Genomic DNA, 23,317 nt, shown 5'->3' with positions numbered 1-23,317 from the left:
CATCTGATTAGCTCCCCCGCCACCAGCCCGCACACATCTGATTAGCTCCCCCCGCCACCAGCCCGCACACATCTGATCAGCTCCCCCGCCACCAGCCCGCACACATCTGATCGGCTCCCCCGCCACCAGCCCGCACACATCTGATCGGCTCTCCCGCCACCAGCCCGCACACATCTGATCGGCTCCCCCGCCACCAGCCCGCACACATCTGATCGGCTCCCCCGCCACCAGCCCGCACACATCTGATCGGCTCCCCCGCCACCAGCCCGCACACATCTGATCAGCTCCCAGGCTGACCCAGCCAATCACAGCCCTGCAATCTCAGTGCCAGCGTCCAGATGAGGCGGAGTGGCGGACAACACCGGAGCCCTTATTAGCGTATTAACCCCGCCCCCATAGCCTAAACCAGCAAGGATTTATGGAAATGTGTAACGGACAGGCACTTTGGCCAATTAGCATTGCAAGGGGCGGGGCCGGAGAGGTAGGTGATGTGTAATGAGAGTCGGTGTAATCAGTTTCATATCGGACCCGAACACAGCGCAGCATAATGGCGGAAGATTCTTAGCAGCTTTGTTGATAGCTGGTGAGTGCAGTAGGTCCTGTGCGTATAGTGGTTTGTTGCGTCGGGATGGGTGATGAGGTGGCGGTAATGTAGGTGACGTCATTGGGTAATTGGTTCTGTGCACGGTACTATACAGGCTGTACTGTGGTACAGGTGACACCAGCCCGTCGACTCCGGCCGCCAGCGTGTGGTTTATGGCGGCGGCTTTGTGTGTCGGCATGTAGTGAACGGGGCGCTGTGACGTCACCCTGCAGTGTGCACCTGCCGGCCTGTGACGTCAGCCCCGGACACTTGTCTGGGGAATGTAGTGAGCGCGGAGCTGGGGACGTGCAGCCGGTTCACTGCTCATTGGCTGCGCGGCTCTTCTCCCACTAGTCCGGCTGTAGCTTGTGCCGGCTGTACCATTCTTTCTGTAGCTTGTGCCGGCTCCGGACTCGGCACCAGCCGCTGTTATCAGCCACATACAGGCTTCATTAACCTCTTCATGATCGCAGATTCCGTACTTTTCCTCCCAGACTGCAACGATGTTGAAGTTGGTTTCCTATTCAGCTCTTATTTATTTTGTTTGTTTTTTTTTTTTTTACAGGTTTCTCAACAAAAATAAAACATCCTAAGTGCATAATGCCGTGCAGAGTCGCGTGCCCTGTGCATAACGCCGTGCAGTCGCGTGCCCTGTGCATAACGCCGTGCAGTCGCGTGCCCTGTGCATAACGCCGTGCAGTCGCGTGCCCTGTGTATAACGCCGCGTGCCCTGTACATGCAGCCGCGTGCCCTGTTGTGAACACACTTAAACACATTAAAAAATTTATAAGCCTAGCACAAAAATGGGCATCAAAGTAGGCACTTTTTGTTATTGAAGGGGGTTAAATGGCTTTGGGCCACTCAGGGCCAGATTATAGGCGGGGCTCCAGCCCAGGGGCCCCCACCAAAAGAGCTTCTAAGGGGGCCCCCACCATACTTGGCACTAGGCACCTGTCAGCATTTTTTTTCCTTCACACCCGCTCCACCTCCGTAAAGACAGTCTAATAAATTAGCTGTGTTTTCGGGGGTGGGGGGGTGTTGGAGCACCGCTATTTATTTGCATCTGCGTCTTTAAGACGCAAAAACAAACTGCGGGCACAAGACGCTGATTGACTCCGGAAGTACCTAGCGGCCGCTTGCACTTCCGGGGTCAGAGGTGTGCTAATGCTCCCTGCTATGTGCTGCGGCCGTACCCAGCGAGGGGCGGGGCAGCTGCCCCCCCCCCTAGAAGCAGGGGCACGGTGTAGTGGGCCGCTGTATCTGCTGTCCCCCGCTGCGCTCCTCTACACTGTGTACATGCCAGGCACACTAGCAGGAGGCAGCGCGCTGTGCCGGCTCTGCTGTGTGCTGTGCTCGGCATGCGCCCAGTGCAGAGGAGCGCAGCAGAGCCGATGACCGCAGCTTCCTCTTTCCGTTCCTATTCAAATGTATTTGCGTCGTAACTACATTTGAACAGCGCGCCGGGACTGGGCCCCGCCCCCGACATGCAGCACCTTGCTGATGCTGACGTCATCACAGTGCTGCGGGCGCCACACAGGGGACATGAGGAAGCGAGCGCGTCCATGAAGGAGCTGAAGAGACAGGTTTAATCAATGGGGATGAGGGGGGAGGGGCTGAGGACACATAACGGGGAACATTTGTGAAGGAACACAGCTCTGTGACAGGCAGAGGAGGAGCACTGTATTCCGAGGGAGGGGGGGGGCAGGAGTGTGTAGTGATGGGGTAGTGTAATTTGTGTGTAGGGGGTGATGAGGGTTGTATTGTGTGTAGGGGGAGAGGTAATGAGGGGTGCATTGTATTGTGTGTGTGTGTGTGTGTGGGGGAGGGGTAATCGTGGTGCATTGTATTGTGTGTGTGTGGGGGAGGGGTAATGGGGGGTGCATTGTAGCGCGTGTGTGGGGGAGGGGTAATGGGGGGTGCATTGTAGTGCGTGTGTGGGGGGGAGGGGTAATGGGGGGTGCATTGTAGTGTGTGTGTGGGGGAGGGGTATGGAGGGTGTATTTTGTGTGTGTGGGGGGAGGGGTATGGAGGGTGTATTTTGTGTGTGTGTGGGGGGAGGGGTAATGGGGGGTGCATTGTAGTGTGTGTGTGTGTGTGGGGGGGGGGAGGGGTAATGGGGGGTGCATTGTAGTGTGTGTGTGTGTGGAGGGATGGGTAATCTGGGGTGCATTGTATTTGTGTGGGGGGAGGGGTAATGGGGGGGTGCATTGTATTTGTGTGGGGGGAGGGGTAATGGGGGGTGCATTGTAGTGTGTGTGTGGGGGGAGGGGTAATGGGGGGTGCATTGTAGTGTGTGTGTGTGGGGGGAGGGGTAATGGGGGGTGCATTGTAGTGTGTGTGTGTGGGGGGAGGGGTAATGGGGGGTGCATTGTAGTGGTGTGTGTGGGGGGAGGGGGTAATGGGGGGGTGCATTTGTAGTGTGTGTGTGTGGGGAGGGGTAATGGGGGGTGCATTGTAGTGTGTGTGGGGGGATGGGTAATCTGGGGTGCATTCTATTTGTGTGGGGGAAGGGGTAATGGGGGGTGCATTGTATTTGTGTGGGGGGAGGGGTAATGGGGGGTGCATTGCATTTGTGTGGGGGGAGGGGTAATGGGGGGGTGCATTGTATTTGTGTGGGGGGAGGGGTAATGGGGGGTGCATTGTATTTGTGTGGGGGGAGGGGTAATGGGGGGTGCATTGTATTTGTGTGGGGGGAGGGGTAATGGGGGGTGCATTGTATTTGTGTGGGGGGAGGGGTAATGGGGGGTGCATTGTAGTGTATGTGTGTGTGGGGGGAGGGGTAATGGGGGGTGCATTGTATTGTGTGTGGGGAGGGGTAATGGGGGGGTGCATTGTATTGTGTTGTGTGGGGGGGGGAGGGGTAATAGGGGGTGCATTGTATTGTGTGTGTGTGTGTGGGGGGGAGGGGTAATGGGGGGTGCATTGTATTGTGTGTGGGGGGGGAGGGGTAATGGAGGTGCATTGTATTGTGTGTGTGGGGGAGGGGTAATGGGGGGTGCATTGTATTGTGTGTGTGTGGGGGGGAGGGGTAATGGGGGGTGCATTGTATTGTGTGTGTGTGGGGGGGGGAGGGGTAATGGGGGGTGCATTGTAGTGTGTGTGGGGGGGAGGGTAATGGGGGTGCATTGTAGTGTGTGTGTGGGGGAGGGGTAATGGGGGGTGTATTGTGTGTGGGGGGGAGGGGTAATGGGGGGTGCATTGTATTGTTTGTGTGTGTGTGTGTGGGGGGGGGGAGGGGTAATGGGGGGTGCATTGTATTGTGTGTGTGTGTGTGTGTGGGGGGGGAGGGGTAATGGGGGGTGCATTGTATTGTGTGTGTGTGTGTGTGGGGGGAGGGGTAATGGGGGGTGCGTTTGTGTGTGTGGGGGGGAGGGGTAATGGGGGGTGCATTGTATTGTGTGTGTGTGGGGAGGGGTAATGGGGGGTGCATTGTATTTGTGTGTGTGTGTGTGGGGGGGGGAGGGGTAATGGGGGGTGCATTGTATTGTGTGTGTGTGTGTGTGGGGTGGGTAATGGGGGGGTGCATGGTGTGTGTGGGAGGGGTAATAGGGGTGCATTTTATTTGTGTGTGTGGAGGGGTAATGGGGGGTGCATTGTGTGTGTGTGTGGGAGGGGTAATGGCTGTGCATTGTATTGTGTTGTGTGTGTGTGGGGGTAATGGGGGGGTGCATTGTATTGTGTGTGGTGTGTGTGTGTGGAGGGGTAATGGGGGTGCATTGTGTGTGTGTGTGGAGGGGTAATGGGGGTGCATTGTGTGTGTGTGTGGAGGGGTAATGGGGGTGCATTGTATTGTGTGTGTGTGTGTGTGTGTGGGGGGGTAATGGGGGGTGCATGGTGTGTGTGTGTGTGGGGGTAATGGGGGGGTGCATTGTATTGTGTGTGTGTGTGTGTGTGTGTGTGTGGTGGTGGGGAGGGGTAATGGAGGTGCATTTTATTGTGTGTGTGGGGGGGGGTAATGGGGGGTGCATTGTGTGTGTGTGTGTGTGTGTGTGGGGGGGGAGGGGTAATAGGGGGGGCATTGTATTGTGTGTGTGTGTGTGGGGGGGGGAGGGGTAATTGGGGGTGCATTGTGTGTGGGGGGGTAATGGGGGGTGCATTGTATTGTGTGTGGGGGGGAGGGGTAATGGGGGGTGCATTGTATTGTGTGTGTGTGGGGGGGGAGGGAGTAATCGGGGGTGCATTGTGTGTGTGGGGGGAGGGGTAATGGGGGGTGCATTGTATTTGTGTGTGTGGGGGGGGGGAGGGGGTAATCGGGGGTGCATTGTGTGTGTGGGGGGAGGGGTAATGAAGGGTGCATTGTATTGTGTGTGGGGGGAGGGGTAATGGGGGGTGCATTGTATTGTGTGTGTGTGTGTGTGTGTGTGTGGGGAGGGGTAATGGGGGGTGCATTGTATTGTGTGTGTGTGTGAGGTGATGGGGGGTGCATTGTATTTGTGTGTGTAGGGGGTGCATTGTAGTGTGTGTGTGTGTCAGAGCTGTGTGTGTAAGAAGCAGTACTGTGTGTGTATATATGAATTAGAGCAGTCTGTGCGGCCCCCTCCCAGAACTATATGGGTCCTCCAGAGCACTATGTCACCCATCCCAGTAATGAGTACACCACCAGAGCTGTTTGCCACTCCAGTAACGTCTATGCCCCCTGCCCCTCCTGTGATGTATATACAGCAGTGCTGTCAGTGTGCAGTCATGTCTGTTAGTGACAGCCATCGTAAAACACTGCCACACGTCCTGAAGGAGCTGGACGGAAACAAGCGGGAGAGGTGAGTGAGGCTGCTGGCGACTTCCCCATATTAATACCTGTAAGGGCACGTAACTGCTGAATATTCTGCAGCGATTTGACAGCACATGTGCGCGTCAAATCGCTGCAGAAACACTGGATAATAGATGCAGTTTTTCTGTTCAAAAAAAGCCGTTTTCATGCGCTATGGCTGCTTCCCCCACCACAGACCGAGTGGGAGCTGCATCCATAGCGCACGGAATAATTGACATGCTCATTTTATGAACGCACGGATTTGGGTCAACATTTTAGCACCCAAATCGCTGCGTTCATAAAAGCAACGTGCGCACGGATTATGCACAATCTACATAGATTGTGCAGGGGACACAGGACGCATGTATTTACACTGCAGTGCTATACGCAGCGTAAATGCATGGAATTACGCAACGTGCGCACGAGCCCTAATGCGGCTGTGTCTGCATGTATGTCAGTGTATATGACTGTGCATATATTTGTCTGTTTATATGTATTTTTCTGAATTTGTCTTCAGATATGTATATGTATATATGCCTGTATGTGTATGTGCGTGTCTGTGTGTGGATGGGGTCCACTGAGACTCTTTCACCCACGAGGCCACAAAAACCTGGAGCCGGCCCTGGCTGCCTTTAACATTGGGATGAATAAAAAAAATGTGAGTAAAGCGGGCTTTACATGCTACAATATATGTAACGATGTGTCGGCGGGGTCACGTCGTAAGTGACGCACATCCGGCATCGTTATTGATATTGTAGTGTGTGATAGCTACGAGCGACCTTAATTGTGCGTTAAAACGTTCATCGCATACACGTCGTTCATTTTCTAAAAATTGAACGTCTGGTTGTTCATCGTTCTTGAGGCAGCACACGTCGCACCGTGTGACACCCCGGGAAAGATGAACACAGCTTACCTGCGTCCTGCGGCTCCCGCCGGCAATGCGGAAGGAAGGAGGTGTGCCCTGTATATAACGCCGTGCAGCTGTGTGCCCTGTATATAACGCCGTGCATGCCCTGTATATAACGCCGTGCAGCTGTGTGCCCTGTATATAACGCCGTGCAGCTGTGTGCCCTGTATATAACGCCGTGCAGTCATGCCACTGATCTCACACTACAATTACATACCTAGTGATGCCCCGCATCCAATTCAAGGACTCTAGCCTGGCCCAAATGAGTTCTGGGCATCAGAACTGGCATCAAAGTGGGCAAAATCCCAATTTTAACAGATTTGAATAAGTAACAAGTGTTGAGGGGTTAAAAGGCTTTGGGCCACTGATATCACACCACATTTACAAACCTTCAGGATTCTCATTCACTTTGGTGCATCAAGATCCCCTCGTGATTTTGTACAAATATACACAACTCAAAATCTTCACAATGACCCACTCATTTAAGCCAGACTGGAGTAACTTGACTTCGTGCCAGTTCTGATGCCCAGAACCCATTTGGGCCAGGCTGTAGTCCTTGAATTGTATGCGGCGCATCACTAGGTATGTAATTGTAGTGTAAGATCAGTGGCATGACTGCACGGCGTTATATACAGGGCACACGACTGCAAGGCGTTATATACAGGGCACGCGGCTGCACGGCGTTATATACAGGGCACGCGGCTGCACGGCGTTATATACAGGGCACGCAACTGCACGGCGTTATATACAGGGCACGCAACTGCACGGCGTTATATACAGGGCACGCGACTGCACGGCGTTATATACAGGGCACGCGACTGCACGGCGTTAATATACAGGGCACGCGGCTGCACGGCGTTATATACCAGGCACGCGGCTGCACGGCGTTATATACAGGGCACGCGGCTGCACGGCGTTATATACAGGGCACGCGGCTGCACGGCGTTATATACAGGGCACGCGGCTGCACGGCGTTATATACAGGGCACGCGGCTGCACGGCGTTATATACCGGGCACGCGGCTGCACGGCGTTATATACCGGGCACGCGGCTGCACGGCGTTATATACCGGGCACGCGGCTGCACGGCGTTATATACCGGGCACGCGGCTGCACGGCGTTATATACAGGGCACGCGGCTGCACGGCGTTATATACAGGGCACGCGGCTGCACGGCGTTATATACAGGGCACGCGGCTGCACGGCGTTATATACAGGGCACGCGGCTGCACGGCGTTATATACAGGGCACGCGGCTGCACGGCGTTATATACAGGGCACGCGGCTGCACGGCGTTATATACAGGGCACGCGGCTGCACGGCGTTATATACAGGGCACGCGGCTGCACGGCGTTATATACAGGGCACGCGGCTGCACGGCGTTATATACAGGGCACGCGGCTGCACGGCGTTATATACAGGGCACGCGGCTGCACGGCGTTATATACAGGGCACGCGGCTGCACGGCGTTATATACAGGGCACGCGGCTGCACGGCGTTTTATACAGGGCACGCGGCTGCACGGCGTTTTATACAGGGCACGCGGCTGCACGGCGTTATATACAGGGCACGCGGCTGCACGGCGTTATATACAGGGCACGCGGCTGCACGGCGTTATATACAGGGCACGCGGCTGCACGGCGTTATATACAGGGCACGCGGCTGCACGGCGTTATATACAGGGCACGCGGCTGCACGGCGTTATATACAGGGCACGCGGCTGCACGGCGTTATATACAGGGCACGCGGCTGCACGGCGTTATATACAGGGCACGCGGCTGCACGGCGTTATATACAGGGCACGCGGCTGCACGGCGTTATATACAGGGCACGCGGCTGCACGGCGTTATATACAGGGCACGCGGCTGCACGGCGTTATATACAGGGCACGCGGCTGCACGGCGTTATATACAGGGCACGCGGCTGCACGGCGTTATATACAGGGCACGCGGCTGCACGGCGTTATATACAGGGCACGCGGCTGCACGGCGTTATATACAGGGCACGCGGCTGCACGGCGTTTTATACAGGGCACGCGGCTGCACGGCGTTTTATACAGGGCACGCGGCTGCACGGCGTTATATACAGGGCACGCGGCTGCACGGCGTGTTATACAGGGCACGCGGCTGCACGGCGTGTTATACAGGGCACGCGGCTGCACGGCGTGTTATACAGGGCACACTACTGCACGGCGTGTTATACAGGGCACACTACTGCACGGCGTGTTATACAGGGCACACTACTGCACGGCGTTATATACTTGGGAGGTTTTATTTTTGTTGAGAAGCTTGTAAAAAAAAACAGAAAATAAATAATAGCTGAATAAGAAACGGCCAAATATGAAACCAACTTTAGCATCGTCAAACCGCATTATTATTCGTCTCCTGTACTGACAAGGGGAATTTCCCGGCGAGTGAGTCGTGAAGCAGAGCCAGTGGTCGTATCCCCGGTGCCTATGGTGGTGGCCGCACAGCTTCATTCTGTCTCCTTCCATTTATACAGATTTCAGGGATCTTAATACAAAAATTGTATTCAATGCTGTAATAACAGCTCCTCACGCTGACTGCCAAAGAGAGCTGCAGAGGTTGTAATTACACACTGCTCTGCTCTTATCCCCTCCCCCCACACTGACTGCCAATGAAAGCTACAGAGGTTGATTGTAATGACACACACCTCTGCTCTTCTCCCCTCCCCCAACACTTCCAATGAAAGCTGCAGAAATTGTAATGATACACAGCTCTGCTCTTCTCTCTTCCCCCCCCACACTGACTGCCAATGAAAATTGCAAAGGTTGTTTGTAATGATAAACATCTCTGTTCTTCTCCAACCCCCCCCCCCCTCCCCGCACACACACACACACACTGACTACAAACAACCTCTGCAGCTCTCATTGGCAGTCAGTGTGTGAGGAGGGGAGAGGAGTAGAGCTGTGTATCATTGCCAATGAGAGCTACAGAGGTTGTTTGTAATGACACACAACTCTGCTCTTCTACCCTCCCCCCACACTGACTGCCTGCCAATGAAAGCTGCAGTGGTTATTTGTAATTACACACAGCGCTTCTCTTCCCCCCCCCCCCCACATTGCCAATGAACAGTTGCATAGGTTGGTTGTAATGAAACACAGCTCTGCTCTTCTCCCCTCCCCACACACTGCCAATGACAGCTGCAGAGGTTAGGCTAGGTTCACATTTCCGTTGTTTTAAATCTGTCAGGTCAGTCAGCAACGAATCAGTCGCTTTTTGGATGTCAACTGATGCAACGGATGTGTTTTTCACAGGATTCCTTTCACAGGAATTCTGTGAAAAAACTGATCCGTCGCGTCCGTTACATCTCCTGTGCATCCGTTTTTTGACTGATCAGTCATGATCAGTTTGTGTTTGGCACACCCACTGGGCTGTCCCAAACATGCTGGGCATGCTCAGTAGAGCATGACGGAATCCAGCGCTGTTAAGTCCCAGTTTGAAGTCTTTAAGATCCTCCAAGGATATCAGTGTAGTCAATATCCCATCCCGACAGGCAATTAAAGCAAATTGGAATAGCCCATCTGTAGGGGATTCGCTGATCGATCAGGATTTTTAGTAACTGCTTGAGGTGTCTCCTTTTTTGCGAAGTTATATGAGAGCGGTTAGGGAATAATTGGATCTCGTTGTCCATGTAGGTTAAGATCATCTGAGCTCTGGCCTTTGACATTTATTCTCTCCTTGGTCTTGTCTTGTAGTCATGCAGGCAGCATGGGATGGATTGTATAACCTTTTGGCTGTAAAACACGATGTACTCTGTCCAGTTTGTGGAGATTCTCCCAAAATTGAGTTGAAGATCGTTTTGAGGATTAGTTTATTTTCCTGACCAGATTCTTTCTGAGTTCCCCGAACGCGTATTACAGCGATTGCCCCTATTGTCAAGATCCTCTAGATGGGCATGCAGATTCCTGACGGCCTTCTGCTGAGGTGGCTAATTGCTGCCTTCCTGCTACACGCTTTCTAGTGGTGTTATGTCTCCCATCTAGAAAGTCCACACGTCCTGCTAGGTGCCACGGATCATATTTCAGAGAAGATATTTAATTTCCGCAGGCTTTCTTAACTTCATATTTTAAAGTCCTCCTTCCACTCTGAGGGGGGTGGAGGGTGCTCATTGTTTGTGATGGAGCTGGAGACAAATGTCAGGCCCTATATTACTACTGTGGTTAGTGTACAAAGGAGTTTCTCCCTCGTCAGAGAGTTTCCCTATTCCTCCTCCCTTGTCGGATCTTTTGCATAGTCTGGTGAGCAATGGAGACTGTGTAGTTTGCCACAGGTGAGCCCTGATGCCAGGAATCCCTAGGTTCTGTGAGCTGTTCCCCTTCATTGCCATGTGGGACTGTAGCCTGCCTCTGGTGTTTACTACAACTGTATTTCTTCAGCTGCTATAACCCTCGTTGGGTCTCCCTCACTCTGCTCCCCCTCTTCTGTCATAGTAGCTGACGCCTCCTATATTTCAGCCCCTCCTGCCTCTCTGTTTTCCACCAGCGCTGCAGGGGCCTCTGCAATGGACCAAGATGGCGTTGGAATGCTGGGGTCCACCATGTCCTGCATCAAAAAAACATCTTGGGCCATTGCTGGGACTGCTGCAACTGGCCCTGTGTGTGCCAGCGTCCTAGTTTCACGAGAACTCATTGAGTAAAGACACTGTGGCCGGTATATGCAAGAAAGATGCACAGATTTAGCTGCGCTTGGAGGGAACTCCTGCTATGAGCGTCTTTTCACATCACCATCCCGGATACACCCGCAGTATGAGTTTTTGACACTACATATTTTGCAAAGAAAGGCAGTGTCTTACAGTTCCAATTACCAGGAAGCATCAAAAACAAAAAAACAATAATCCACATCAAAAACTCAACAAGACTTGTATAAAAAAAAAACCAAAAATGCAGCAAAGCATGGTACTGCTTGCTCATCACTAGTGCTCTTCAGACTGCTGTCCACACAGTCCTACTGATCTAATAGTAGCGATTTTAGGGCTACTGTGGTAAGGAGAGGCTGCTCACATTGCTGTCCAACTGGTCTTTCTGCTCAATTTGTGGACAATCTCAATCTGATAAATAAAAATGTAAAAATCTATTGTTGTTCTGTCCCCACTTAAAGGCGATTGAAGGCGCATAGTTGTGAGATGTTATAACAATCTTACCTTCGTTTTTCCTATAGGTGAGGCAGACAGGACCAGAGCGCTCCAAAGTTAAACATGCACATGCTGAGATGAAACAATGGTGGTTTATTTTCTCCAAAGGTTAGGACATGCAGAGTACAGTAGTCCAAGTACCTGGCATTGTGGTTCTCTTGTGATGCTTGTTTCTGGAGTCACTAAGGTCAGAAGACTTTGCTTCTAGCAGCTCCAATAAGGGATGTGATTCTCACAAAAGCTCTGGCTGGAACTGAATATGCCAGGAACTGAGGTAAGAAGATCAGCAGACACTCCCATGGGCTGGACAAAAGAAACAGAGGAGCCGAAAGGTCTGACCAGTAGATGGCAGCAGAGACAAGCATGAAAAACATTAAATAACAGTTTTAATTAAAACAATTAGGAACAGCACACTCCGCGTCTGAAATTCACTTTGGGGATTTCACTATTGAGTCCATAATACAACCTGAAAGGAAAGGCACGTTAAATGCAAAAACAAGCTCAATTGAGTCCAAAACAAGAAAGCTGGCTCAAAGTCCGGTAGCATTCATCCCGTAGGGACGCTTTCTAGCTTTCTATGGGCAACAGCAGAACAAGTTCGTGGATTGGCCTTGCAAAGGTCTTAGTCTCACCTTTCCTGATGACCTTTAGCTCCACCTTCCGAACATTGCCGTCCTGGCTAGGCAGTATCCTAGTAATCAGTCCCATAGGCCAGTCAGTCCTTTCTGTGGTCTGGTCTTTCATGTATGCAACCGCTGCTATGGCTTCTGTGGAGGCGTCTGAGAAGATGTGGAGTTCCTTCTTTATGCTAGAGGTGAGGGAGATTTTGATATAACATCTTGGGATGTGAATGTTGTTCAACCCACACGACGACGGTTTCCAAGCTTCCCATTTTTGCTGTTTGTTGGAAGGGAGTGGGTTATCCCAGTCCTTGACAGTTTCAGAGAATTGTCTCAGCAAGGATTTGCCTTGTATAGTGATAAGCGCCACAAATCCCAGCGGGTCGAATAAGCTGATCACTATAGAGAGGACACCACGTTTTGTGAATGGCTTGTCTGAGCAACTTACTTAAAATCCAAAGGAGTCGGCTGCAAGATCCCATCTGATGCCCAAGCTCCTCTGCACGGGAGGACTGTCTAGCCCCAAGTCAATGTCCTTGAACCCAGGGGCGTTATCGCCCGACTCAAAGGCTCTCATTACGGCCAGGCTATTTGAAGCAATTTTGTGTAACCTGAGTTTTGCCTGGGACAGCATGCCTTGAGTCCTTTTGAGCAAATCAATGGCTTCTTCCTCGGTGGGTAGTGATTTGAGCCCATCATCTACATAAAAGTCTTTCTCAACAAAGTCTCTGGCGTCTGTTCCATACTCAGACTCTCCCTCTAATGCAGTTCTCCGGAGGCCATAGGTTGCAACTGCGGGTGAAGGGCTATTTCCAAGTACGTGGACCCTCATACGATATTCCACCATCTCTTTATTGGTGTCATTGTGCTTGTACCGCAGAAATCTGAGGAAGTTTCGGTGGTCCTCTCTGACTAGGAAACAGTGGAACATCTGTTCAATATCGGCAGTGATGGCAACAAGCTCTTTTCTGAACCTCAGCAATACTCCTACCAAGTTGTTTGTTAGGTTAGGACCTGTGAGGAGAACATCGTTAAGGGATACGCCTTCATGTTTGGCGCTGGAGTCGAAGACAACCCTGATTTGATTCGGTTTTCGTGGGTGGTATACACCGAATGAAGGCAGATACCAACACTCTTCGTTCTTCTTCAAGAATGGAGCAGGTTCTGCGTGGTTGTTGCGGAATATTTTGTCCATAAAGGCAACAATATGTTCTCTCATTTCAGGTTTGCTGTTCATAGAACGCTGAAGAGAGTTAAATCTGGTCTGAGCTTGAGCTCGGTTGTTTGGGAGTCTTACCCTGGTAGATCGGAAGGGTAATGGAGAGACCCAATGGTTGGTTTTGTCTTTAGAAAACTCACAGTCCATTATTCCAATGAATTCTCTGTCCTCTACTGACAAGGCTACTTTATCGTCGTCCTTGGTTGTGAGAGGGACTGATCTTCCCAAGTTGTCGATATGCAGAGAAGAAGCGATGTCAGGTAACTGTATTGTGTCTGGAGACTTCTCTTTCACTCCATAGTGATGAAGACATTGCTTTAGGCATGTTGTGCGCCCATCTCCATGCACTAAGTCTTGAAAGAATCAATTTCTCATCGATCAGCGCACACATTTCCTATGACTACCCATCCCAAGTCCAGTCTCTGGGCGTATGGTGCATAGTCAGGCCCATTACACTGTTGTCGCACCTTGTGTACCCTTAGATTGTCTCTGCCGAGCAGGAGTAGAATCTCTGCGTTATTGTCCAAAGGTGGGATAACACTAGCGAGGTGTCTTAAGTGTGGTTGATGAAATGCAGCTTCTGGGGTAGGAATTTCATTCCTGTGGCTGGGTATTTGGTCACATTCAACAAGCGTTGGTAGAGGTATTTCAGTCTTCCCATTGATAGGAGAAGCAATGAATCCCTGGGCTCTTCTGCCGCTAGTCTCTATGCGACCCGAGCAGGTGTTCAAGGTGTAGGGTTCTGATGGTCCATTAATTCCGAAGGCTTCAAAGAATTTGGTTCCTGCTAGGGACCGGTTGCTTTGGTCATTTATGATGGCATACACCTTCATTGCCTTTTCTGGATGTCCCTCGGGATAAACCTTGATGAGGCATATTCGGGCACAACATTTCTGCGTTTTGGCCCTCTCCACATACCTCTGAGCATGAGCATGAGACAGCTGTGGTGGTGTCAGTCTGATTCTTGGACTCCCCGCCATGACTTGGAGTGGGAGTGCTGGTGACTGCAGCCGGTGTGTCTCTAGCTAGCTGGGTTGGGTGCATGGCTGAAACGTGTTTTTCGCTATGACACTCCTCACACTTGACGATGGATTTACAGTCCTTGGCCATGTGCTCAAGTGATGCGCAGCATTTGAAACAGATCCCAAGCTCTGTGAAGACTTTCTTGCGCTCCTGTTGGGTTTTGGATCTAAACCCTCTGCACTTGTTCAGTGAATGCGTTTTTTTATGGATGGGACATTCTTGATTGAAAGACTTCTCGTGATGAGATGTACTGTTTATCTGTGGGTGCTGCAGGTGATGGTAGCTCAGTCTTCCTAACACTCAGTGTTCTTAATGTCTCTGCGTTTGTGTATGTCACCTTCATACCTTGATGATGTTGCAGCTGCCGAAGTGTTGAACTCTAGGAAGTCGAGGCTGGGGTCGTTCCTCATCTGGGCCTGCTCGTCGATGAACTTGCAGAAGTGAATAAATGGGGGAAAGGTGACGTCATGCACTCTTTTGTACCTTGAGACTGACGTTGCCAATTTCTCCTGCAGACTGGCAGCTTCACCACAATTGGGTTCACTCCATGGGCTGTATCCAGGTAGCACAGCCCAGACAGACGAGGATCTCTTTTGGCGAGCTCCAGCTCCATGAGCAGATCACTTAGGTCTTGAAGCTTGTGGACTTCTTTAAGGTTGATCTTTGGGATGTCCTGCAGTCTCTTGAATAGGGCTTTCTCTATTGCTTCTGCGCTGCCAAAGGTGCGTTCCAGTCTTTGCCATGGAGCAGCGAGACCTGCTTCTGCTTGTCCCACATAGACGGTTCTGAGGCTCTTGATACGGTTTGTAGAGCCTGGGCCCAACCACTTGATCATGAGGTCGAGCTCCTGTTCTGCAGTTAAGTTGAGATTGGCGATGGCTGCCTTAAGTTGCTTTCCAGGCCCTGTAGCTCTCCGCACGATCATCAAATTTCGTGAGACTAGTGTTGATTAGCTCTCTGCTCACCATGAACCTGGCAAACTCAGACATATCTGATTTCTCACCACTTGTTGCCACGACGACTCGTGATGCCCCTGGGGCGTATGGGCTGCCTGGCGTGAATGGATGAGATGTTCCCAGGTAGAATGACGTTGCTGCAGGGTTGAGCTGTGGTTTAGCCTCTGTAGATTCTGATGACCGCTGCTTAAACTATGGAAGTGGGTCAGGAAACACTTGGTTGCCATCTTGCCGTGGTGACTGTGTTTTGAGAGGGCACCTCTTGGTGACTGTTATTAATTTGCTCCGGTGCTTTAGGTCAGAGGTCCCCAACTCCAGTCCTCAAGGCCCACCAACAGTGCAGTTTTTGGGATTTCCTTTAGTATTGCACAGGTGTTAATGTAATTACCTGCCCAGGTGCTGGTTCCAACAGCAGTGCAATGCTAAGGAAATCCTGAAAACATGCACTGTTGGTGGGCCTTGAGGACTGGAGTTGGGGAACCCTACTTTAGGTGGTACTGGCACTGGTAGAGGTAAGTTGGATTTTTCGGTGTTATCGGCTTGGACGGTACTGCAAACCGGGGTTGCTACAGGTAACTGATTCAGTACATAGTCTCTTGTGCGATCAACTGGATTGTCTGCTTCCAGTGGTGGCGAGTGAGCTAGATCAGGACCTTGGATCAATGCTTGCTCAAGTAGTCTCACTTTAGCTAGTGCAACTTCCTCTTCCATCTGTGACCGAAGAATCTTTTATCCGAGCCTCCGCTTCTGCCCTTTTGGCTTCTGCTTTAGCGGCTTCTGCTTTTGCAAGGGCTTCTGCTTCTGCCCTTTTGGCTTCTGCTTCTACTTCTCTTTCTGTGAAGGAACATCTCACCTTGGATTCTTCTGCGGGCCTCTAGTATCCTGTCTCTCAGGGCTGAGCTTCTTGAGGATGATGACCCGGATGACCGAGAGGAACGTCTAGATGAGGTTGATCGGTGTGATCTGGTTTCTTGCTGGAGAGAGATACGGTGTTCGGCCTTGTCTATGGCATCTTGCACCTTGGCATCTCTTTCCTTGTCCACCTCTTCTGCCTTGCTCAGGTCTGAAAGAGCTGCATCAATTTTAGTCTTTTAGAAAGGTAATGTACCTTGTTGACAATCTCTTGTATCTTTCATGAGCTGTGTTCAGCCGTTCCTGAGCGGCTTGTAAGCATGCGGCATCACCTGATGAGGATTCAAGTCTTGACATGTAATAGGTGACTCGTTCCCACTGTTCTTCCAGGTGTTCACATAGCTCATCTTTCATAGTGTGATAGTTTTCAGTGAAGAGCGCTTCAGTCGGACAACTTGGTCTGCTGGAACCACGGGATCTGCCTCCTGGGCTTCCTAATGGACAGTATCAAATTGTATTTGCTTTGTTTCAGCAGTGGGGAACCGTCCGAGATCTTTTTCGGCCATTTTAATTTTAAGGTGTACTGTCTCTTTAAGAAACTTGACTTTTGAATACGGGTCCGAAAATCGTTGTGCAGCTCTGCAAGGACTCACTGATGAAATTCCCAAGGTGTCTTTAGCAAAACTTGGGGTTCGCAGTCCAGCAATGTGCAGTGATGAGGTATAATGTACTGAAAGTCTATAGAAGGGGGTATAGCAAGAGGGAAACAGCAGGTGCATAAACTGTCCCTTTACAATGCAAGCAGAGGTGACACAGGACGTGGCAGATGGGAGAACTTCCCCTTAGGCTTGTCCAGGCATGCACTGTTGCAGGCAGACTAGTGCACAAGGCTTGTTGCTCGGCAGATTACAAGGGAAGTTACAGGGCTCTTAGGGAACTGTAGCTGGGGTATTGAGCTGTTAAGCAGTCTTCTGAGTGATTTGGGCTCTCAAGGAAGTTTTTGCCTTGGGCTGTTAAGCAGTCTTCTGACTGTTCTGTCCCCACTTAAAGGCGATTGAAGGCGCGTAGTTGTGAGATGTTGTAAGAATCTTACCTTCGTTTTTCCTAATAGGTGAGGCAGACAGGACCAGAGCGCTCCAAAGTTAAACATGCACATGCTGAGATGAAACAATGGTGGTTTATTTTCTCCAAAGGTTAGGACATGCAGAGTACAGTAGTCCAAGTACCTGACATTGTGGTTCTCTTGTGATGCTTGTTTCTGGAGTCACTAAGGTCAGAAGACTTTGCTTCTAGCAGCTCCAATAAGGGATGTGATTCTCACAAAAGCTCTGGCTGGAACTGAATATGCCAGGAACTGAGGTAAGAAGATCAGCAGACACTCCCATGGGCTGGACAAAAGAAACAGAGGAGCCGAAAGGTCTGGCCAGTAGATGGCAGCAGAGACAAGCATGAAAAACATTAAATAACAGTTTTAATTAAAACAATTAGGAACAGCAGAATTGTAGATGCGTTAAAATCGTTTCGTTGATTTATGGAACAATGAAAATTTTCATTGCGTTTCAGACATGGCTGGAGTCCTTAATCATGAAGATGCACTGCAGAGGCTTGTGAGAGGTTGTATTACTGTATCAGCAAAAGAGATGAGTTTTTACGAAGTCTCCTCCTGATTTGTGTATTTTTGACTTGCATTATATCAGTTTATGCTTATTTTCATAACAGAAGCAAATCCTCAAATAACAATGTGCTGCAGATATTTCTCAGATTCCACAGAAAATCTGTCATGGTTTTTTTACTCTGCAATATAATTATCTAAGCCTTGTCCGGGGGTATGTGAAAGTATTCATGTACGGTTATAGGAAACTCCTTTAGAAGAAATTGAAGTGCAAAAGCCAAAAGCGTTAAATACTTTATGATAATGGTGTGGTTAAGGCACAAACTGAACTCTGGAAAAGAGAAATTGGTAGTAACATCTGCAGTGTATTATCTGCAGTGTACAGGATATTACTGAAAATCTCGTGCACAAAGCTGGTACTGCAAATTACTGTTCTGATTAGTGATAGGCGAACCCGAACTGTAACGTTCGAGATCCGTACCGAACACAGTATTCATGCACACAATCCGAAATACGAGCTTTTCTGGGAAGTCCACAGGGAGAGCAATGTTAGCTCTGCTTCATCGCTCTATATAGGCAGTCTCTACAGAGCGAGAAGCAGGCTGACAGTGACAGTCAAAGTTCAATTGGTATTCACTGCACTGCTTGTCACTCTGCAGTCTTTGGCTGTTTTCGGTCGGTATCGTGGTGACGTCAGGGTGCACCCTGATGTCACTGCGAACATGGCCAAAATCAGCCAAAGACTGCCGAGTGACAAGCAGTGCAGTGAATACCACCGGAAGTTAATGATTTGGACCCGGAAGCAGAAGCGGCCGGGAGACAGCGACTGAGTAGGTCCGCAGGACGCGTCGCGGGAGCGGTAAGTATTATGACAGTGTTTATTATTAACTATATTCTTTATTTTACAGACCCCCACCCCCACCCCATCCCATAACTGTAAAGTCCAAGTTTGATGTTCGGATGCAAGTTTGTTATCTCAGAACCCGAACTCAAACTTTCGAGCCAACGTCGGGGGGTTCGCCCATCACTAGTCCTGATAAGGTCAGGTTCACACAAACTCGGTGCTTTCCGCATTGAACGATGTCTGGTTTTTCCTTTCGTCACGACAGCACCCACGAGAGAGGGATCCGCCCCCTTCAGGACAGGAAACCTACAGATAAAAAGGGGCGGTCCCCCTCCCTCATCAGTTGGTTTCCTGTCCTGAATGGATCGGAACCTACCATACCTGGGTCCAGTGGAGTCCGTGCGGTCTCTGGGGGAACGGCGGAGCTCAGGATCCGGAAGCACGGTCGGTGGAGCTCCCCTCGTGGACTCCATCCTCCGGTGCACCTCGTCCTCTTTCCCTTGGTCCGGCCTTGTCCACCTGGGAAATGACGCCTGCAGCAGAGCATGCTTCTTCCGGGTTTCTCGACATGCGCGGCGGGGGGGGCCCTGCCGTGTCGGCGCGCGCTCTCTGCTACAGTGGCCCGGAAGTGCACAGGAGCGCTGGGCCTCCTGGCTTCGGTGGCCTCTGGGCCTCCTGGCTTCGGTGGCCTCTGGGCCTCCTGGCTTCGGTGGCCTCTGGGCCTTCTGGCTTCGGTGGCCTCTGGGCCTCCTGGCTTCGGTGGCCTCTGGGCCTCCTGGCTTCGGTGGCCTCTGGGCCTCCTGGCTTCGGTGGCCTCTGGGCCTCCTGGCTTCGGTGGCCTCTGGGCCTCCTGGCTTCGGTGGCCTCTGGGCCTCCTGGCTTCGGTGGCCTCTGGGCCTCCTGGCTTCGGTGGCCTCTGGGCCTCCTGGCTTCGGTGGCCTCTGGGCCTCCTGGCTTCGGTGGCCTCTGGGCCTCCTGGCTTCGGTGGCCTCGGGCCTCTCGGCCTCCTGACCTCGGGCCTCTCGGCCTCGTGCTTCCTGGCCTCGTGCCTCTATGCCTCTGTACCTCTGTGCCTCCTGGCCTCGGTGCCTCGGTGCCTCCTGGCCTCGGACCTCTGTGCCTCCTGGCCTTGGACATCTGTGCCTCCTGGCCTCGGGCCTCTGTGCCTCCTGGTCTGGGGCCTCTGTGCCTCCTGGTCTGGGGCCTCTGTGCCTCCTGGTCTGGGACCTCTGTGCCTCCTGGCCTCGGACCTCTGTGCCTCCTGGCCTCGGACCTCTGTGCCTCCTGGCCTGGGACCTCTGTGCCTCCTGGCCTGGGACCTCTGTGCCTCCTGGTCTGGGGCCTCTGTGCCTCCTGGTCTGGGGCCTCTGTGCCTCCTGGTCTGGGGCCTCTGTGCCTCCTGGTCTGGGGCCTCTGTGCCTCCTGGTCTGGGGCCTCTGTGCCTCTGTACCTCTGTGCCTCCTGGCTTCGGACCTCGGTGCCTCCTGGCTTCGGACCTCGGTGCCTCCTGGCTTCGGACCTCGGTGCCTCCTGGCTTCGGACCTCGGTGCCTCCTGGCTTCGGACCTCGGTGCCTCCTGGCTTCGGACCTCGGTGCCTCGGTGCCTCCTGGCCTCGGGCCTCTGTGCCTCCTGGTCTCGGGCCTCTGTGCCTCCTGGCCGCGGTGCCTCCTGGCCGCGGTGCCTCCTGTCCTCGAACCTCTGTGTCTCCTGCCTCTGTGCCTTGTGCTTCCTGGCCGCGTGCCTCTGTTGCCTCCTGGCCTCGTGCCTCCTGCCTCTGTGCTTCCGCGTCTTGTGCTTCCAGGCCTCGTGCCTCTATGCTTCCTGGCCTCCTGGCCTCTGTGATTCCTGGCCTCTGTGCCTCCTGGCCTCTATGCCTCCTGGCCTCTGTGCTTCCTAGCCTCCTGGCCTCTGTGCCTCCTGGCCTCAGGGCTTCCTGGTCTCTGGGCCTCCTGACATCGGTGGCCTCTGTGGCTTCCTGGCCTCTGTGGCTTCCTGGCCTCTGTGGCTGCCTGGCCTCTGTGGCTGCCTGGCCTCTGTGGCTGCCTGGCCTCTGTGGCTGCCTGGCCTCTGTGGCTGCCTGGCCTCTGTGGCTGCCTGGCCTCTGTGGCTGCCTGGCCTCTGTGGCTGCCTGGCCTCTGGGCCTCTGTCTCTTGGCCTCTTGGCCTTGGGGCCTCTTGCCCTCCGGACCTCGGTGGCCTTTTGGCCGCATGGGCCTGTGTTCTGGTCTTGCCCCTGGTACCTTGCGCCTCTTGTCTTGTGCGTCTGTCCTCGTGCCTCTGGCCTGACGTCTCTGCCCTCTGCGTCTCTACGCCTTGCGCCTTGTGCTCTGCTCCTTGCGCCTCTCCCGCCTTCCGCCTCTGACGCCTTGCGCCTCCCTGGCCTTGCGCCTTGCCTGGCGCCTCGGGCTTCATGCTTCGCCTCTGAGTCTCTAGTCTTGCCCCCGGACGTGATTGGGGGGGTGTTGTGCCGCCCTTCTCTTCGGCCTGGTTTCCTGTCCTCGCTGGGCGGCTCCCTCTCTCGGGGCGGCGGGAGGTTTGGGCTCGGGTGTTCCTTCCTGCTCCCCACGTCACGGGACTCCTCTTGCCGGCGTGCTTTTTGACGGGGCGTTGCTGCCATCCCGTCCTTCCTGCGCTGTTGGCCGCCAGTCCGCTCCTGTCCTTGTGGTCGGCTGTGGATACTCTTCCTTGCCTCCCTTCCTGAATCCTTGTCTGCTGTGGTCCCGATGTCCTCTGTTCTGGCGTTCTCCGGTCAGGAGGGGGTTTGGGTCTCTCGATCGGTCCCCTCTGGGTGCCTGTTTCTGCCCGGGGCGCCCTGTTCAATTCCAATGTTGCGGGTTGTGAGGGGTTGTATGCTTCATTACGGCTGGTGGCCGCAGCCGGCCGGTCCGTGTACCCGGCGCTCCTCCCTGGGTTCTTGCTCTGGGGTTGGACGCCCTGCCCTTGCACCCTTCGAGCCCCTCTCCTCCTCGTCCAGTACGTTGCTGTCCCTGGCCCCCGCCTCTTAGTCGCCCTTGCTTCTGCCGGGCGTGTTCGCGACCGTCGGGCCCTGTCCTTTGGTCCTCCCTTCCTTGGGGGTTCCGGATCGGATTGTTCTTGTGGCAGACCCGGCTTCTTGCCCGGGGTGGCGTCCCTGTCCCCGCAGTCGCGTGCTCTTTCTCCCTTCCTTCGTTTCGCAACCTGGGCATGGGGGGGGCACTATTCTCCCCTAGGTCGCTCGGTCGGCTCCTTGGCGGTAGGATCGGTCTTTCAGGATTCCGGATGTGGTCCTCCGGTGGCATGACGTCCCTTGCCCGATGGCCGTGGGATGCGGTTTTCCCTCGCATCTGTGGTGAAGCAAGTTCCTCTGGCCTCCTCAGTGACGGATCGTTCCCTTGGGCGGTGGCATCTTCCTTGGTGGCTGTGGCTGCTGTCTCATCGACGGTATTTGTAAGACTGCGACCTGGTCTTCTCCTTCCACCTTTTCCGGGCTCTGCCGGCTGACCCTTATGTTCTTCCGCTGGCCTTCCGTTTCGAAGGCTTGGCCCTTTACACGGTTATCCTGCCCTCAGTGTGTGTTCTCTCTAAGTCTCTCGTGGGTGCTGTCGTGACGAAAGGAAAAGACTAAATTACGTACCGGTAATGGGATTTTCCTGAGTCCACGACAGCACCCTTTACACCCCCCTGCCCTTCCTTGTTGTTTTTTCACGCTTCGGTGTCCTGGGATTTGTCTGTTTTGTTTACCAATTCATTGGCGGTTCCTCTCCCGTTCTCTGCAACCAACTGATGAGGGAGGGGGACCGCCCCTTTTTATCTGTAGGTTTCCTGTCCTGAAGGGGGCGGATCCCTCTCTCGTGGGTGCTGTCGTGGACTCAGGAAAATCCCATTACCGGTACGTAATTTAGTCTTTCCTATGCAATCCTAGAAAAACAGAATTCCAGCAGAGCCATTCACTTTATAAAAACACTAATTGTGCTAGGATGGAAGCCAATTAGTGTCCACACATGCACAAAAACATTGTCTGCGTGTATCAGAAAAGGATGAATGCTGCTGTGATGGAGGCCAGGCAGGTCCAAAGTGTCTCCATTGGCTTCATTTAAGTGAATGGCTGTGTTGGACGTTCTTTTCACAATCCTTTGTTTTTGGATTTTGCCTCATCATAGTGCTAAGTGTGAACTTTGCCTAATTTTAATGGATAATATGCTGCCTTTGCACCCCGAGGGACTGTATCCCAACAATAATGCTGCATCTCCTCTGTCCAAAGGAACTGCAATTGTCACTTGCTAGATAAGACAAATCTCCTACAGAAAGTTTGTAGCCCCAGCCTGAAAAACATTTTCAGCTTTATGTAAATGCATTTAAATAATTGTATAAATTTGCTGTCTGTGAGTGAAAACTTCTTGATTCCATCTGGAGACTAATGGGCCGTTCTCCTGAGTTCTCTCTTATAATGAGCTGTGCTCTCCGGCCCAGATATGCACAGAATTTGAACCAAGGTTCTGGTCACGGCCTCTGGCACCCTTTTGCTTAGTAAGGCTATATGCGCACGCTGCGTTTTTTTTCTCATGTTTTTCTTGTGTTTTTTTTCTGCAGTTTTGTTGTCAGAACTTTCTCACTTTTGACTTCCCAGCAAAGTCTAGATGTCAGATTTGCTGTGCACACATTGCAGTTTGTCAGCAGTTTTTTTTTTTTTTTTTACAAAAGTTTGAGGGAAAAAAAGCATGTTCATTCTTTCTTGCGTTTTTGTCAATATTTGTCACCCATTGAAATCAATGAGGGCATGAAAAATGCAAGGAAAAACACATGCTATCAAATTGTATGTGTTT

General features: G+C 52.4%; 1 protein-coding gene across 2 annotated transcripts in view; it reads left to right on the top strand.

Annotated features, from left to right (window-relative positions):
- The first annotated feature begins 497 nt into the window (after nucleotides 1-497).
- The window catches only part of KAT6B (lysine acetyltransferase 6B), a 745,545-nt gene continuing 722,725 nt past the window's right edge, over nucleotides 498-23,317 (top strand). For both annotated transcript variants that reach the window (XM_075349101.1, XM_075349100.1), the window contains exon 1: nucleotides 498-583. The gene's annotated coding sequence lies outside the window, so the exon portion shown is untranslated. The remainder of the gene's footprint in view (nucleotides 584-23,317) is intronic.

This window comes from Anomaloglossus baeobatrachus, chromosome 5, assembly GCF_048569485.1.
Source record: "Anomaloglossus baeobatrachus isolate aAnoBae1 chromosome 5, aAnoBae1.hap1, whole genome shotgun sequence".
NCBI lineage: Eukaryota > Metazoa > Chordata > Amphibia > Anura > Aromobatidae > Anomaloglossus > Anomaloglossus baeobatrachus.
The sequence above is the reverse complement of the archived record's forward strand: the minus strand, read 5'-3'. Positions and strand labels throughout refer to the sequence as shown.